Genomic DNA, 19,840 nt, shown 5'->3' with positions numbered 1-19,840 from the left:
TTTACAAAACCGTTTACAAACCGTTAACCCAATAACCCGATAATGATAAACCAGTAGCGTTTTTTTTCGGTTTATCGGTTAAACCGGTTTTTGCACACCCCTAATAACAGGGAAATATTATCTAAATATTAATGTTGTTATATGTTATAACAACCAAAAAATTCCAAACCCAACAATGCTGTTATAGAGAGGTTTGACTGTATATTAAGTTTTCAAAATCTGTTTATTCTGGAAACAATTTTAATTTTCAAGATCTTTTATTCTGGAAAATTTGTTGTCATAAGTGTTTTCTAAAAATTACTTTTATAATAACAATTTGTGTTTTGGTTAATCAAATTGAAAAATAGGTTTGTCAATATTAGATTAGCATTTGTGCTTGACAAAGATTCCAAACGTGCTTATAGGTAAAGTTGCTTTTTCAGCTTTGGAAAAATAACTTCTACAACCATTCAAAAGTGCTTATTTTATTCCTGAAAGCTTCAGCAAATATCTAAACTTTCTCAAATAAGCGCTTATAAAAAGCAATTTTGATTTCTCAGAAGCCTAGTCAAACCAGAAGCGACTCAATAGGATTTGGGGCCTAAAACTAAACTTCAATAAGAGACTTTGAATTTTATTTAAAAAGTAATAAATTAATTTCTATTTAAAGTCTATTTTTCTAGCTTCTTTAGATGCAAAGTAACTAGTAATTCCTCTTTAATAGATAACATAGCTAATCCACTCTTGAGACGTTGTTGATCTTATCTAACATGTTAATGATTTTAATGTTGAAAATTTCTTTCGGCTAAGATAACTGTTACAAGAACAATTAATTCTACAATTTGTTTAAGGAAAAAAAGAAGAAGAGAAGTTTAAAAGAGAGTACACTAATGAGGTATAGTGTGTGTGTTAAGAGTATTTATGTTTTTCATGGTGAAATTTGAGGTTTTGTAGCGGTTGGGAAGTGGTGGTGGCTTGGGAAAAAGCTCAATTATGCGACTGAGCTTAACAAAACGGCTCATATATGCCACTCGTAAAAGTAGGTGAGAGAGGATGGGGGTCTGGTAAGTAATGAAGGGTTCAGATAACGTTACGGGATAAAATTTGGTAAAGTAGGATTCCGTTAGTGAATAATGGAATTTATGACCCAATATGGTAATGACAGTGGCATTTTTATGCCCAACTATTAACTAGTGGCTAGGGTGTCAATGGTTTTAATAAAAAACGACTTAACCGACCGAACCGTACCATACCAAACAGATTCTAGGTTTCTTTTAATAAAACCGACGATTTATAAAAACCAAATAATTAGGTAGGTTTTAAATTTTGTAAAAATAAACTGAAAAAAAATACCGAACCATACCGAATAAGTTTATATGTACAAAATATATTTTATATGTTAAATTTATACTATAATAAAATATTAAGTTTTTTTATTTGGATTTGGGATGATGAAAACTAGTGAGAGCCGGCAACATAATTAACACCTAAAGTTTTAATTTTGAAACCTATTAAATCACTCTTATTGAAATTAAATTGTTCTAGTATCTCGAGTAGTAACTAGTAAGCTACAAGGTATTCCAACGATCTTGAATAGAAAGCTACAAGTATTAGATATCTTTCCTCTCATATGATTTTAAATTCTCTTATTGGATGCTTAGTCTTACCTAGCGTTTTCCCAATTTTTTTTTTTTTGAAAACTTGTTTTGGGTGAAGTTTTTCAAGTTTTGAAAATGTGTTTGGCCATAGTTTTTCAAATCATATTTCACTTTTTGTTTTGGAAAATATGAAACGCTACTAATACCCATAAGTTCTAAAAACTATCAAGAATACCCAACCATACAAAAAATACATACTTACTAATTCTAAATTATGCAGAACACAATATTTTAATAACAATTGCTAATAACACACTTATTATCTACTACAATTCAAATTACAATTGAAAGATCCATCCGTGCAAGAAAAAAAACAACGGTAGTAACTAGCTATTCTTTAAAACAATCTTCACTTTATAGAAGAAACTGCTTTAATTATGGAAACATGGTAGATATGGCTTTAATCGACAAATATGGTAGATAAAATTAGTTGGGTCATAAATAGATGTTTTTTTTTTTTTTTTTTTTTTTTTTTTGAGATTGCATCAAAGAGTCAATTTTTCTTTCTTGAGTTTTGAATAACCGCATTCATATTTTCTAGTTGACATATTTTGTATTCTAATAAATAATTAAAGAAAAAATATATATCACATAGTGAAATATCAAAACAAGAAACTTGTAGATGAAAAAAAATACTAAAAAGTTGAAATAATAGAACCTGATTCAAGAAGTTGATAACTTAATTTGAGAATACTTATGTGGTGCTTCAATATACCTATTGCAATATTTGGTGCCCGAGAAAAAACAAAAATAGAAAATTCATACACTGTGTCTTTCATAGCAATATAAGTCAAAAACTCTCTTGGAGAAACAAAGAACATAAAAGCAAAAAGTATACTAAAGTTTAGAGAAAGGTTAAAAGTAGATTGAGTATTGTAGAGAAACTAATCAAAGGCCTTTTTTTTTGTCAATATACTAGAGGTTGAGTATTTATATACTATACACTAGTAAATATGTCCGCGCTTCGCGCGGTTATTAGTATAAAATTTAAACATAATACTTTTATAAATGTAAATTCTCTTGTATATGAATATAATTTTAGTTGTATATATATATATATATATATATATATATATATATCGGTTAATTTACAAAAAAAATTTCATTATCAACAAAAAATAATAATTATGAAAGTGTTTTACTTTAAAATGTTTGTGCGTGTGTTTTCTTCTATTCTACAAAAAAGAAACATGAAACGAAAGCTAAAGCAATTTAAACTCACGAAGAAAACAAAATGACCAATTTATTGTTGGTTGTATTCATTTACATGTAAATTCCATAATCCTTTCTCTCTTTTTTTTTTTTGCCAAGTACAGTACAACTAGCTTTACAATTTGTTTGCTTTAACTTACTGGCAATTCCTCTTGGTAGTAATTCACATTATCAAATATATTTAACTGTTAAGGTTAACTTGCTCAACAATCATATTCTACCTTAAAAACTTTCAGTTCTTAGACTCTTGCTTTATCATCGATTCATCATTATCCAGTTTTGTGCTTCAAGACTCAGTATTTTTACTAAAAGGTAGATGTTACTCCTACCTGTTCAAAATAAGTGCTTATTTGATCTTTTTATTTTGGTTCAAAATGAATGTTCACTTACAATATCGAGAAGGAATTAACTTCTATTTTTCAGATTTGTCCCTATTTACTGAAGCCAATAAATATGCAAGAGTCTTATTAATTAAGGATAATTTAGTCAAAGTACCTATTTTTTCCCTAGAAGTTAATGTTTTCTTACGGGTGTGAAAAAATTGGACACTTATTTTAAACCGGAGGGAGTACAGAATATGGATGGTTTGAAAAATGAGAAGTCTTTGAAAACTAACATCTTACATCTTTTTTTGTCCTCTAATACGTAACTGTCTTCCCCTAATTAATTGAGTAATTATTCGTCAATTTTAGACTTTTAAAATTAAATGATACTCCCTTAAAGAGACTTAAATACAATAAGTGGTAGTTAATGATCAGTAATTGCAAAAAATGAGTATTATTTTAAAAAGTGACTTTTGGTTATTATTTTCAATTGCACATAGATTTAAAAAAATAGGATAATGGTCAAAATTTGAGATTAAAAAAAAAAAAAAAGGAAAAAACCATTGTTGGTTATAGAGAGGTGCAACATCACTTTGTCTATGCTTAACTTTATATAGATATATAGATATACATTTTGTGTTTCAAACTCCCATATACTTGGATAAATTCAAAAACTGCGGTGATAATTCAATTAAGATTTTTTGATTTGTTAAAACTATTTGTAATAGACCCATATCCAAATTACTCATGTAAAATACAAATTCAACACATAGTAAAATGACATTATTCGATTTTAAAAAAATAGCTAGTTCTTCATAATTCACTCTATTTCGTTGGAGCTAAATTTGAAACTTTAAATATGACAAAATTAAGTTTGCTTTTTTTTTTTTTTTTTCAATCAATCAACTTCGTCTAGAGAAAGTATAGTTTTTTGCAGTAATAGGTAGGGATGACAGGATTTGAACCTGTGACATTTTGTACCCAAAACAAACGCGCTACCAAGCTGCGCCACATCCCTTCAATTGTTCCACAGTGTAATTGTAGAGAATTCCTGTCTTGTTTTCCACATGGTTATTTCCTCCATTGATATATATAAATTTTAGTATAGTTTTTTTACATCATTTTTCAAAAACTAAGATCAAGTCTCTTGGTATTTAAATGCTTTGAGATATATATCAATAAAAGCGATAATCAACTAATGTCTATGTGGTGAGACAATTTCCTTTCAACATGCTTATTCATGGACAATTTATCATCCCCGTGACCACACACGAAATGTAAACAAAAAAAAAAAAACATTTCTTACATAAAATAATGAAGAAAGAAGAAGTAAAACCAAAAATTCAAAAGGAACAGATATACGATGTGTATTAAGTAAAATTAAGCCTTCTAAATAACCAAGTAATAATTTCTACAAGCTTAACCAAAGAGATATATTTGACATTTATTTCTACAATCATAATGATCATTGGTTTGATAAGCAGTCCATTTGTTCCTCTTGAAACATAACAACTTGCTCATGATGCAGTGGCACTTGATTTAATCTCTACTCTATACTTTGTAAACTGCTTTAGCCAGTTTATACATTTTCCTTTTCACTTGCTGCAATTGAACAAAGTCACAGCAAAAATGATACTAAACAATTTAAGATAAAGATAGTTATTTTGATAAAAATAATGAAATGATAGAATATGCAACAACAGTATGAACCAAAAATAAATCGACTACGTACTGGTTAACGTTATTCCATTTCAGTAGAGAAATAACTGATTGGACGATTGTATGCACCCTTTGCTTGGATTTTGTAACTCATTGTCCATGTGAAGCATTTACTTTAAAGTTTTCTTGTCGAGCTTTCACGGTGACTTCACTGGTTTGGCATGTCCCAGCAGATCCTTTAGTTTCATCCGGAGAAACTGCACACAATGCTTTACATGTGTTAATTTTAAGAGACCAACAATATATTGGCCGTCTCTTCTCTGCCACATTGCACCAACGGTTAATTAAGCAAAATTGTTATTGCACTAAAAATTGAGAAGTCAAGTGAGTGAATTAATTTTAGTTTTGAAATTGCCAAACTACTACGAGCAAATGTAATCATAGAAAAACCAATAGCATTAGAAAAGATAGATGATATAAAAAAAGGATGAAAGGAAATACGAGAGACATCTCTAACGGAGAGAAGCCGCGCGTATTAGAAAAAACCAACGACACTGATCAATAGTTGGCAGTCACCTATCACTTTTGATGGAGACTGGCTTGATTTAGTGAATAAAGAGAAACCACAATAGAAGAACGTTATATTAGTAAAATATGCATAAACATAAAAAAGAACAATTTCTTGTTCTGTATGATTTACTAACTGAAGAGACTCTTATCCAAAAGTCACGTTGACGACATGACCAACAGAATAAGTGAGACAATGCATGACATATGAGGATTCTGCAAAAACAAATTGAAGTCCATTAGTACGTTCATTAGATAGAAGGAACACCATTCTCTCTTTCCAAATGATCATTCCATACAAATTAAATAGCTACAAATTAAGAAGAGGAAAGGAGATGACCTTTTTTATAATTAAGATAATTTAAGGTTATGAATAATCTATTAAGAGTAGAAGTTATGAGAGGTGTGAGTTATAGATATCATAATTTTTTAAAATAAAATATAATTATGAAAAATGAGGGAAAAAGGCAAAAAAAGGAGAAAAAAGATAAATGCCAATGGAGGCCATAGAGAGGTGTCAAATAGGATTGCCTATTGCTAGCTTTAGATTATATATAGATTACTTACTGACTTAAGGCCTTATTTTCTGTCAATTAATTAACTATTTCCTTTTAGTGACAAAAAGGACTTAAAATATTTTATAAATAAGGCAGAATAGTGGAAAGGCCCCCATTAGCCTTTTGACATCTCGGTGTTTGTACTTACATGTTTTGACACCCATCAAGGTGTTGTAACTTACATGTTTGACACAAATGACACCGAACCTAGATAAATTAACCCATCATTTATTTTTATAAAAATTAACTTTGCGGAAAAAACAAAGCATTTTAAACTCTCGACGTTTTATTAATCAATTATGATTTTGAGAAGCAAATAAACCAGTAGTATTAGTCAAGCAGCATATATTTGATTTTATGGGGAAGAAATTTGGAGATAAAATTATGGAATAGAGCTCAAAATTGGTTCAACAATGGTGGTTATTGTTTGGAGAAGAAGGTGGCTTTTAAAAGGCAAAAATGGAATTTTTTTTAATGAGGGTTAATGCCTTTTTACAAGGCCTTACTCGCCATATAGGTGAGTGTATGGGGAAGAAATTTGAGATAAAATTATGGGATAGAGTCAAATTGCCACAATGGTGGTTTAGAGAAGAAGGGATTTAAAATGCAAAAATTGCTGTTAATGCCTTTTTTTGATGGGTAGAGGGATTGCCACATAAGATGAGAGGGATTTAAAATGCTCGCTTTTGATGGGTAGAGGGATTCAGTTGGCAAATATATTAGTACAAACACCGGGATGTCAAAAAGTGTTAAGTTCAGGGGTCTCCCAGACTATTCTGCATATAAATAAACTATATTGATGAAAAATGGGACTCCAAAGTTGAGAGGCCTAAAGCCTAGGCTTCACCCGAAAGTCACCCCTGATATCAATCAATGCAAATAAGCCAAGCAGCAGCTTAGAAGGAAAAACAACACACACATACCCCAGAGTTGTATACTATTAATATCTTGTTCCGTTTTGACTATTAATTTGATTGATGATTCAACCGTAAGCGCTATTCCCATTTGTAGTTATTCCATTATTCTAATTTTTGAATAATTTTTGACGAAAAAGGTTTACCTTGTTAGCACCTGCTGATGCTTCGTCAATAAGGAGTGAAGTGCTATTGAGGAGTGAAACTGTGAATTTGATTGCTATTTCACAAATTGGACAGCCAAAATGAGCCATATGAAAATTTAGCAAAACATAAAATAGGACTACTTTTTTTCTAAATATAAAATAAATTATTGGCTAGATAAATATAAATAAAAGAAAAGTATTTTGCTATTTTGATTTGGTAATTAAAAAAGAATAAATAAATAAATGAAGAATGATTTTAAAATGGGGTGTGATGGTTGGGTCCCTCCACTTTAATTAGAGGTTGCGGGTTCGAGTCCTGGAAATGAAAAAAATCTTGTTAGAAGCGTTGCCATTAATTTGAGTCATGCAACACGCGATTCAGATATAGTGAGGCTCCAATACGTGTACCGGGTAAGAAATCGGAAAAAATAAAGTTGGGTGAATAAGGGTGCGACTCATTGTTTAGCCTAATAATTTTGACTCACAGATTCATAAAATATTTGGTCAAAATTCGAAATCTACTTATTCTGAAAAATACTTTTTGTCATATGTATCTTTTGAGAATGTAATTTTGGAATGACAATTTGTGTTTGGTTAATCAATTTGAAAAATATTTTTGTTAATATTAAATTGTCAATTTGTGCTTGATAAAGGTTCCAAATATGCTTATAAGATGTTTTTTTTCAGCTTTGGAAAAACAACTTTCGCAACCATTCTGAAGTAATTTGTTTTTTTTTTTTTAAATAGCTTGTTCAAACATTTAAAATTTCTAAAATAAGCATTTAAAACAAACACTTAATTAATATCGTATAAGGAAAAGAGTAAAAATATTCTTTAATTTTGCAAAATTTCTAATATTTATTATTCGTTACTAGTTTAGTCCAATCATGTCCTTATTGTTACTTAGTTGAGCCAAATATGTATTTATTTCGCATGAAATCTAATGGAGTATAATTAGAAGACTAATTGAGAGCAATTATGGACCTACATCCATATATTAAGGACAATTTGATCCAATTTGGTTTCTAAATGTAATTATGCAATAATTTGACAAAATTGTAGTCAACGTTCTTCACCAATTTAAGGCAACAAATGGAGCACATTATGTGTCATATTTAAGCAACTTAAAATGTCATTCATGCAAAGAAACTGTAGGTAAAGATACAACAACATGTCAAAAAAAGAAAAATGTATTGCGTTGCTTCAAACAATAAGATGATATTTTTGAAAACTAGTAGTGTATTACGAAATGTAGTATTTTGTGTGGATTTAAAATTTCACAAACCTCACGTGAGATAGAGATAAGAAAAAGACTCAATTCTTAAATTATTAAAATTCCAACCGTTAAATTAATCTGCTGCAGATGTTATTTTAATTGTTATTTTTGAAAGATTTTAAAAGGTATGTTATTTATGTTAATAACTTTTTAAACCTTAACATATTGCGTAAAAAATTCAAAATTATTGAGCCAATAACAAATTATAATAACTCTTTTGTTACCCCTTTTTAGAATAACTATAGTAAATGATTATTTTATTTTAAAGTCTAAACTTAAGGGATTGTTATATTTTATAAACTATTATTATATTAAATAATAATTTAAAATTATTACTAAAAAGGATAATTAGGGGGCTCATAGCTTGTTTTTTCCAAAGTACTCTTGACAAAATAACTTAGAGCCATTTTTAAAAGCTTGATCAAATACATCATAATTGCTTTTCAAAAGTGCTTTTAAAATTAATTGATCAAACAAAAAATGCTTCTCACCAAGATTATTTTTTGAAAAGTATTTTTCAAAATAAGCTAATTTTAAAAACTTGGCCAAACAAGCAATTTTAGTTGGTTAAATCACGTAATTTTCCCTAAAAATATAGGGACGAAAAGTGACCTGATAAACGGATACTCAATATTTACTCAAGGGAAATCAGCCCCAAATTACAGACCCAATTGGATCAAAATTAACTCTTTCTCCAAAAACAAAAAATACAACTCGAAGACTTACAAAATTGTTGAGAGTAGCAGTTGTATCCCATAGAAAAGCAAAGGAAACTAATGGCTAGAGGAGAAGACCGGCTTAGTGATTTGCCAGAGTCGATTCTAATTCACATACTCTCTATATTGCCCGACGGTGGTAAACAAGTTGTGAGGACCAGCGTATTGTCTAAACGATGGCGGTCTCTTTGGATGTCCGTTCCAGTATCACTCATTTTTAAGTTTCCGTGTCATACAAGGAAAAAGGACACTCTTGATTTCATGGCTTCTATTAATAGAGAGCTTCTTTATTGGAGGTCTTGCCACAAAATCAGAAAATTTAGTGTAACACGCCTTATGTACTGCAAGGAATATGTTAAAGATGTTGATCTATGGGTATTTTTTGTAACTAAAGTTACTAATGTTGAAAGTTTTACACTTGATTTTCAATTTTACTCATCAAGTTATGAGTTTCCTCAATTTGCATATAAGAATACGTCATTGAGAAATTTGGTTTTACAGAACTACACATTGAACCCTTCTGGTAGTGTTAACTGGACTGGTCTCATTTCTCTTTCAATTGGGTCCGTGAATTTGACTGAAAGTGTCATGGAAAAGGTATTATCTGGTTGCCCTAACTTGGAGTGCTTGAAATTAGATGTCTTTTCGGGAATTCATCGTTTGGAAATCAGCAATGTCAAGCTGAGAAAATTGATCATAAAAGGTTCCTACAATAAGAATCATGACCTTTGGCTCGAAATATTAGCCCCGTATATTCAGCATTTGGAGTTTTTGGGGTCGTCGTGAGATACGCATGCAAAGAGAAATGTGCATTCACTTGTCACTGCAGCCCTTCATTTAGGTTTTGATTTTAAGGATGGGGAATACAACTTGGATAAGGTGTGTCACTATATGAAGGAACTTCTTCAGAGTGTTGCCTATGTCGAGAACCTTGAATTGAGTCCGTGGTGCATCGAAGTTCATTCATACTCTTCACTATCCTAAATTCAGATTTTTTAATTTTATTTTTTGGGACTTTTTTTTTGAATAATCAATTTAGTAACACTAATGATTCCGCTACTTAAGATAAGTTGATAACAAAGTAGAGGTAAAGTCTGCGTACATACTACCCTCCCCAGACCCCACTTGTGGGATTACACTGCGTATGTTGTTTGTTGTTGTTGTAAGATAAGCTGATAACAAAGAATTACATTTTCATGAGTAATGGCCAACATGGTTGAACATGAGACTGAAACAAGACCGTTTGAACACAATTTCAAAAGTGAACTGTGAGAATAAAGAGTTTGCGAAGTTCTTAATGTCCATCTTTGCAGAGGAACTGTCTGTTAATGTACTGCATTTTGCATCCTCTGGTGGTTAAAAGAAAACACCATCTTTGGATTTCCATACCAACCTTAAACACGTTTATGTGCAAAATACATTCTTCTAGTCCAAGCTATTTTTACGAATTATTCACATTTTCCTTGTTTTGACATATTTTGGTTATCTATTTGGTTTATAAGTGCCTGTCCATACTGGAGTTGAAAGGGTGGCAGCCTCCACCATCGAGCCGGAAATTTTTAAAACTTTATGCAGCCTTCAAACAGTTGGACTTCCCTGGAATTTGCAGCTTTCTACAGAGTTCATCAGATCTTGAGACATTGGTCATGGACTGGTCCCGTGACGAACTAAGAGTAAGTGTTACTTCATGTTATAAATATCAAACAACTATGAGTGGAAGAAGGATATATATATATATTTCTATCTCAAGTACTGCGCGGAAAAAGTCATAGAACATCTTTTTTGTTTTCTTTTTTAATGTAAAAAACCTTTATGGTATATATCATAGATAACCCTAAAAGGGTACAAAGAGGGGACTTGACACCTCTTCAAGAAAAGAGAAGATTGAGGAGGTTCAATCTTTGACAAAAGTGTAGGAGATAAGCCTTTAATGTGTAACCAAAAAGAGTATTTCTGTATTGGAGGACTCCTATTTACAATGTGATACATTACTAGCCTAAGTACTTGATGAAGCTTTAGAACAATAGCTTCCAACTTGTGGAGACTTGCTCCCCTGCTCATTTTTCCCGTAAGAACTAAAAAAAAGAAAAAGTAAGAGGAGTATTCTAATGAATTCTGAAGGACGGGAGCTCCACTTGCAACCCTTAAGTTCCCTCTAGCTTCTCTTGGTAGTAGATTAAAGCTGGAAATTTTCTTCGATGGGTCCAACAAGTGACTGTATCCACCTAAAGAATCAGGCACACCATTGGCTTCTCTGTAACATTGTGTCACCTTGAATTTTAGTCTCTTCAATAGTAGGTTCATAGTGCCAAGAAGGTTTTGCCACTTCCTTGACAACATTCACAATAAGTAAAGAACCCCCTTGCACCCAAATGTTTCTAATACTACAACAACAACAACAACATACCCAGTGAAATCCCACAATGTGGGGTCTGGGGAGGGTAAAGTGTACGCAGACCTTACCCCTATCTCGGAAGATAGGGAGGCTGTTTCCGAAAGACCCTCGGCTCAAGAGAAAACACAACGAGAAAGGTTAGATAAGCAACCATCTGAGCCCATAGAGAAGTGCAAATGCTTCAGGGAATGCATAGTTCAAATTCTGAAACTTTCATTTGAACTTTTTCATTCTGCTATCAAAGAATTTCAGAATCTGCTTGTCAGTCTTTAAAGTTGATGGTTTCTCCTTGCGAAATCTGCTCTCAGTTTGTTTTTCCAGGAAATAGTTCAGCTTGTGTTGCTTTGACAGAAACTTCTTCTTATTACCAGTGGCGGATCCAGGATTTTCACTCAGGGGGTTCGAAAAAAAAACAACATAAATTATAATGTTGTCCCTGGGAATCGAACCTGAGACACTGGGAGAATTTTGAACACCCTGGACCACTTGAGCTAACTTTTTTCATTTGTTCGGGTATTCAAAACCTATATATGTACATAAACACAGAAAATCTACCCTATATATACAGTGTAATTTTTTGACGAGAGAGTTCGGGTGAACACCCTCCGGCTCCTTTAAATCCGCCCCTGTTTCCCATGAAAATACATGCAGTACATAGTTCGCATTCCTTAAAATTTCTATGGTGGTGTTAACTAAGTATCTGACAGTGAAAGGCCAGTACAATAGTCATGCACAATTCAGTTTCAAGAAAAAAATAGTCATCCACAGTTATGGATCTCGCAGTGAGTTTTCACAGTACCTTCTCCCAAAGGAAAAGATATGAATGTCGACTCTGCTTTTCCAACTATGCAGTTTCTTTTGTTCCAACTGAAATTCTGTTTTCTGTAAATTAGGTATAATCTCAAATATTATACAACCTTCAAAGATTTTAAATACAGCAAAGACTTAGGTAAAAAGAGACTTTCCGTGTCAATTATTGCAATCTACAATTTTATAAATAAGGTATTCAATACCTTCTGCCCAAATTCTCTACTGAAAACGTACCCAACGGTCTCAAAATAAGAGTACAAAATCACAATAAGGTTGAGGAACCACTTTATAGTTCAATAGTTTTGATTAGAAGACGATAACAGATACATAACATAAGGCGCATTTGACTTTCGTTTTCCAAAATCACTCTTAGAACAGTAATCTCAGTGCTATAAATGATAACATGTCACTATATTTAATAACTTCATAGCATATCAGTAAAACTACCCAACACTTGTGGAGGACAAAAATCAATGCTGCAGTTAACATTTGTGGAAGAAATCCATAAGCAATACAGCATGACACTAAGCGGCATATTTTTTAGCAAAAAAGAGGAAATATCAATCATCGCTAACAAACAGGAAAACTTCAATTATAAGTAAAGGTGTATTGCCCTAAAATAATGGTGTAATGAATAGCAACTTAGTTGTAGTACAAAGGACAGACCTTCAGCACTTTGAGTTATCTCTCGGCCACTAACACTAACGTAGACCTGTGTGGTTCCATTGCTTGCATGAGGACTAAGTTCCCAGTATACTTCAGATTTAAACTCACAATTCTGTCAGGTTCACCTTCCTGTTAAATTAAGAAGTCAATGTTGCATTAACATTCTTACTTCCCAATAGGGATTACAAGGAATAATTAGTTGAACTTCAACAACAAAGTTACCTTTCCCCAAAGTTCAGATCCCTAGTCATACCAATAACTTCCAGGCTTCAAAGGAAATCCATTAACAATCAGCTGCTCTGGTCGGAGCTGATGAGTGGCACTTTCTTTCTATGTTTCATTATTTGCTTGACTGCCAAGGGACTAAGCCAAGTTTGCCAAGTTTGAGCCTCTTCGACTCATCAACTGGCTCACCTATGAAACTTACACATTTTTGCCCATCCGGGATTGCTCTGAGGAGACCAGTATACTCTAATGCTATTGTGTATTCCAAGTCAGCACCTTCCTCATTGAGGAGAACACCTGGAGGAAATAACCTCCATAGCATTCGACCTCCAATTCTTTATTTAGAAAAGAAATAAACGTGGGAGAGAGCAACTATTCAAATTGCCGCGAAAGGAACAAGTACTAACAACTCCTTCGACGCTGACAAATATTTTAAAGTCTCTTTTCCACCAAAGAAACAAGTCATAATGAATCTTGATGTACTATCTTGGCAAAATGATTTTCAAAGTATAGAAACATGATAAAGATTCAGCAAATATGAAGTAGAAATCACAAAATATTTAGAGCAAGCTTTCTTATATGATGATCAGAATATAAAAACATTGTTACTTAGACAGTAAGAACTACTCACAACTACAATTCTAGCCATGTCTATCAACGACAAACCAGTTTCAAACATAGAGCACCAGCGGTTAAGTATGTTGCGATCAATACAGATAGGGGTCAAAGACTATCAATAAGAAAAAACAACCGAAGCGTGTAGAGAGGATCTGGGAAAACTTTGAAACTCCTGCGCCATTTTAACATAATCCTGAGACACATAACTCCCTTTAAACTTGACAGCAATGATGAACTTTTCTAGCGCTGTTGCATTCTTGAGCAAATACTTCAGCAATGGCACTACAGAATTATTTCCACTTAGTGGTCCATCAAAGTTGATGATTTTGATGGTCTTCAAATGTAGCAAAGAGTTGTTAAAATTATGTGGATTGAACCTCCTGCTCTGTTCATCCTCGTTTGTGTACCTTGACAGCAGGTCCTGCAGAAAATAATCCGCCATATTATTAAATAATTATTCTCCTTCAGGTAGAAAGCCTATAAGTTGATTGCAGATAAATTAAAAGGTGATAAGTTTTGCCAAAGACTAGTCTCCTCCCATCCAGAATACTATTTTTGCTTACACATTAGAGGCATATCTCGTAAAAGTTTGCAAAAGATTGAACCTTCTCAACCTTGTCTCTACTTGAGGATTAAACCGGTTCAATTCTTCCCCCTTATTTGAAGAGGTAAGGTCGTCAAGTCCCCTCTTTGTAACCTTTTATCATTGTCTATGAAATATACCAGTAAGGTGGTTTAGATTTAAAAGAAAAAACAAAAAGGAAGTTTTATGATTTTTTCCTGAAGTACTTACGATCAGAAATATATTGATATGTATCTTCTTCGTCTACCATTAATAGTTGTTTGATATTGATAACATGAACTAATGAGTATAAAAGTTTAAAGAAAACTTACTCTTGGTGTGTCATTGTTCCAGACAATAACCAATGTCTCAAGATCCGGTGAACTCTGTAGAAAGCTGCAAATTCCCAGGAAGTCCAATGCTACAAAGGCTGTGTTAAGTTTTAAGAATTTCCAGCTTGATGATGGAAACAGCCACCCTTTCAACTCCAGTATGGACAGGCATTTGTAAACCAAATAGAAAAACCAGAATATGTCAAAAACAAGGAAATTGAACATACTTAATAAATGACATGACATTGTTGAATAATTCGTAAAAACAGCTTCGACTATAGGACTGTGTTTTGCCACAAGCCACATCAAAGTATTCAAGGTTGGTTGAAAAAGGGGAAAGGTCCGTGTTCACACCACCCACCCCAAACCCCACTTGTGGGATTACACTGGGTATGTTGTTTGGAAAAACCCATTCACATGACTTCAAGAGTACGATCACTGTAAATCAATCCAAAGTTTAAATGTTTTCTATCCTATGTAAACTCTTTATTCTCACAATTTTCATCATAAAATATTTTGTTCAATAGGCCTTGTTTCAATCACCTGCCACTGTCCAACCAAATTGGCCATGAGAATGTTATTCTTCAGTACTTACAAACATAGAGCCCGTTTGGATTGGCTTATAAGCTGGTCAAACCAGCTTATAAGCCATTTTAAACTTTTTTTGGTGTTTGGCAAAGCAGAAAAGTGCTTAAAATAAGCCAAAAACAAGAAGTTGGGGAACCCCAACTTTTTTGTTTTTGGCTTAAAAGCCACTTTTTGGTTTGACCAACGATTTTACTCTTTTATCCCTTATATTTTCTTCTAATTCCAATATTACCCTCACTACTAAAAAAAGTGCTTAACAACACTGTGTATCAAACACATCACCAACTTTTTTTCAGCTTCAGCACTTTTATTTATAAAATAACTTTCAACACTTAAAAAGTACTTTAAGCACTTATGCTTAAAAGTCACTTTCTTTGCAGCTAATCCAAACGGGCTCATAGTTATCATATTATCCTTAGCGGCATAGTTAATGTTACTAAACTGATGGATTCAATAACAAAAAGTAAGTCGCAAAATGAAAAAAAAGAGTATGAATAAACCTCGATGCACCAGGGATCCAATTCAAGATTCTCGACATGGGCAACGCTGCGAAGAAGTTCCTGGAAATATCTACACTCCTTCTCCAAGTACTCCTTCTCATCTTCAGGTTCATAAAAATCAAAATCGAAAGAAAGGACCGCAGTAACATGTGAAGCCATATTTCTCAGCTGAAAGCGTATCTCATCGCAGCACAACCCCAAAAGTTCCAAATGTGGCAAATATTTCGAGACAATAGACAACTTCTTCAGCAACTTCTGTTATAATCAATTTTCTCAGCTTCACAGAGTCAATTTCCAAACGACGAATGCCATAAACTTTAATTTCCAAGCACTCCAAGTTAAGGCAACCTGATAATACCTTTTCCATGGCACCATCTGTCAATTTCACGCACCCAATTGAAAGAGAAACGAGACTAGTCCAGTTAACACTACCAGAAGGGTTCAGTTTGATGTAGCGTAAAACCAAATTCCTGAACGAGGTATTCTTAAATCCAAACTGAGGAAACTCATATGAATCCTCCTCATTGTAAATTTCAAGATCAAAATGTTCAACATTAGCAAGTTCACTACTTCTTTACCACCGTCAGGCAACATAGAGAGTATGTGAATTAGAATTGGCTCCGGCAAATCGCTGAGTCGGTCCATGAATCAATTGCAGTTTGGTAAAGTTGAAATTTGGCACAACCCTTCAATTACAGAGCATAACCTTATTGTGGTACTTTAGCCGGAAAAGAAAGAAAATAACCCTACCTACCTCACTTTCATCTAAAGGCTTTCATTATGTAGCCAAATTGAAGACCTAATTTGCAATTTCAAGCCTTCATGTATGCACACTTTCGTCATTTACAACTTATTCTACTTTACTTTACTTTTATAAGAAAAGAAAATAATTTTCTTAAAAACAAATTTGACAAAATGCTAGGGCCTATTTGGAAAGCCACCCAGGTAATTGGAATTGGGCGTACTTGGATGTAATTACATAATTTGGCTTATTTGTTTGATCAAGTAATTATACAGTTAGGTGAAAATTGGGTGTAATAGAAAATAATATGTGTTCTCGCTAGAGATCACAATAAAATAATAGAAAGAAAGAAAGGCAATATAAATAATAAAAAGATAATAGAAAATTGAGAGAGCCGAAAAGGGAATTACTGGTACAAAGGAAGTAAAAAGCACAAAAAAAAACGGGAGTCGGAAAATGTTCAAGATAGATTTAAACTTGTGTCTACCAGCCGTGACACCTTTATCTAATTTACTACTGGAGGTGGCATGATCAAATATTTAACTTAATTTAAGCAAATCACAATATAAGTATATAAAAAAAATTATTAATTAGGGGGTGCTATGCCACCTCCACCCTAAAGGGTGGATCCGCCCGTGGTTGATGCTCGGCCAGTTATATTTATAAATTAAATTCATTCTTTACTTATCGAAAAGAAGAAAACACGTGACGGGTGATTTTATGAGCACTTTGCGCAAACATGCATGCATAGCCTACAAAATTAAGAGTGTTATATAGTGTATTAAAATCTAGAGAAAAGACATCATTTTATCCTTGAACTTAGCACGAAAACTCACTTTAACAACTAAACTTAAGTTGTATTTATATACCCCCCTTAACAACTTTCATCTTAATTAAATACAACCTCAAATGCTGATGTGGCAAAAAAAAAGTAAAAAAAAATAAAAATTTAGAGAGTGAAAAATATAAGAAGGTGGGCCCGCTGATATATATATATATATATATATTATAATTAAAAAATAAAATAAAAATAATATATAATTAAAAAATAAAATCAAAATGCACCCCCCCCCCCCACCCGCTCCTCTTCCCCCACCCCACTGAAATCAGCCCAATTGAATCCCACCCCCGCGCCCCCACGACTGCCACCTCCATCACCACCACTGTAACCACTACCTTCCGCTCCTCTTCCCCCACGCCACTTAAATCAGCGCAACTGAATCCCCCCCGCCCCCGCCGACTGCCACCTCCACACACCTCAATAGCCACTGCCGTTGCCAACCTTCCCCACCACTGAAGCAATGAAGTTGTACGAAATTGCACGAACCCTTGATTGGGTTCTCGAAAAGTATCCTTTCTCTTTCCTCAAATCTTTCAAGAAATATCCTCACACCCTGTTCAAATCTTTAGCTTCAGTTATATAATCTTTTTTCCTGCAAATACTTTTCACATTCTAGAAAATTACTACCATTTTGAATTTTTGATAGTGATCCTTCTCTTTATTGTCATATTTGTTAAAAAGTTGAAGTAACCTTGGCAAGAGAGCCAAAGAAGCAGAAAGTGGAAAATGTTTAAGGACTAAGATCTCTCCATTAGATTGATGGAAAAAGAATATCTTCATGAAAACCCCAAATAAGAATTTCAAAAATAAAATTTTCTGAGAAAAAAAAATGATAAAAAGCAACAATTGGAACTGTAAAATATTGATTATATAAGCTATTTGGTTGATGGGTTTTTCTTCAGTTGAGTAATGAATGAAGAAATTGCAATGTTCAATAATGAAGAAATTGCACGAATTGCCCTTCAAACGGACTGGTGTGTGGCAAAAAGGGAAGGGGGGGGGGGGGGGTTGAAGAAGAAGAAAGGGTGGTGGGTGGGGGCGGTGGGTGGAAGTTAATGTTGAAAAAAATGTGATTTATGAATTTTAATAATTGATTAGGAATTAATTAAAGTGGAAATATGATTAATAAAAGAATTTTTTGACAAAGATGGAATTTTTCAGTTGGGTTAATCTAAGGAGGCGGTGGTTAAGGTGGTGGTGGTTGCTACAAGTGTAGTGAGGATGAGGAGAAAGAAGAAGAAAGAGAAAAGGGAGAAGAAGAAAGAGAAAAAATAATAAAAGAAAAATAAAAAATGAAGGGTTGGTAATTTTTGACGTGGTAACAAGACGTGGCACGAGTGTACTACACCTCACATTGTGAGAGTGGTCTTATTTTTGTAGGGTGGAAAAGAATTGAAACATATGTTCTTTAGGGGGATAAATAATTAGAAGTTAAGTTTAATTGCTAAATTGAGTTTTTATGTCAAGTTGGGGGGGGGGGGGGGGGGGGTGCCCGGAATGATGTATTTTCTCTAAAATCTATAATAAGAGTTTGTGATTATGTACATGTATTTAATGTGTTGTTTTATTTATATATCTTGAATAAAGAAAAGGTTAGTTTTAGATGGGTTTAATATATGAACAGACTCTTAAACTTGTTAGTGATTTTATTTAGACAATCGAACTACGATATGTTTTAATTAAATACCTAATTACATGATAAAATGTCCCTATTAGACACATAAGACTAAAATTTTAGAAAAACTTTTGCTCGTGTTCTCAAGCGTCCAATTACATAAGATAAATTAACCACAAAAAGTATATCACTTCATTTAATTATATATATCAATCTCAATTGAGATATGCATGGAGTTTTGCTTTCATCAAGTCACTCATGGAGAGCAAGTGCGCAACTAGTAAAGTCTCTTGTATTGTATAATATTGCTTTTGCTTCTTATTTAAGACATTTTTCTTTTATTTTTTTAGTTCTATGTTTTTGTTTATTTTATCCTTGTAAATAATTGAGAAAGGTATTTTTAATAGTTTTACACGGAACCAAGGACATTAGGTGTAAAGTATAAAACAGGATGCAAATTACAAAATTACTCTTCGATTTGGCTACATTAGCCGCCATGCTGAAATTGGTTATACAATTCATAACTCAAATTTCAATCAACGGCTGCAATTGAAGGTTGTACTCCATGCAAACGCAGTGAAAATCATGGCTAGGGGAGACCGACTTAGCGATTTGCCCGACTCAATCTTACTTTACATCCTCTCTAAGTTGGACAGAAAACAAGTTGTGAGAACAAGCTTATTATCTATGGGATGGAGATTTCTCTGGATGTCCGTTCCACTATCACTTGATTTCGATTTCACCGCTACTGACAGCGAAAAATACAATCTTGCTTACATGGCTTCCATCCACAGAGAACTTTATTATTACAAGTCTTGCGAGAAAATCCGGAGATTCAGTGTGGGGTTTCTTGGGTACAAGGAGCATTATGCTAATGATGTTGATTTATGGGTAAAATTTGCTACTAAACTTGCTAATGTTGAAGAATTTTCGCTTGGA

The 19,840-nt window shown here is 33.1% G+C and overlaps 1 protein-coding gene and 1 non-coding gene across 2 annotated transcripts in view; both read right to left on the bottom strand.

The window, feature by feature from the left end:
* Window positions 1-19,840, bottom strand: part of LOC132066929 (F-box/LRR-repeat protein At3g03360-like) — a 50,452-nt gene that overhangs the window by 12,890 nt on the left and 17,722 nt on the right. The gene's annotated exons all lie outside the window — the stretch shown is intronic.
* Window positions 4,117-4,190, bottom strand: TRNAP-UGG (transfer RNA proline (anticodon UGG)). Its single transcript has one exon. It is a non-coding gene; the product is annotated as a tRNA-Pro (tRNA).

Source organism: Lycium ferocissimum, chromosome 1, assembly GCF_029784015.1.
Source record: "Lycium ferocissimum isolate CSIRO_LF1 chromosome 1, AGI_CSIRO_Lferr_CH_V1, whole genome shotgun sequence".
In the NCBI taxonomy this organism is placed as follows: domain Eukaryota; kingdom Viridiplantae; phylum Streptophyta; class Magnoliopsida; order Solanales; family Solanaceae; genus Lycium; species Lycium ferocissimum.
The sequence above is the reverse complement of the archived record's forward strand: the minus strand, read 5'-3'. Positions and strand labels throughout refer to the sequence as shown.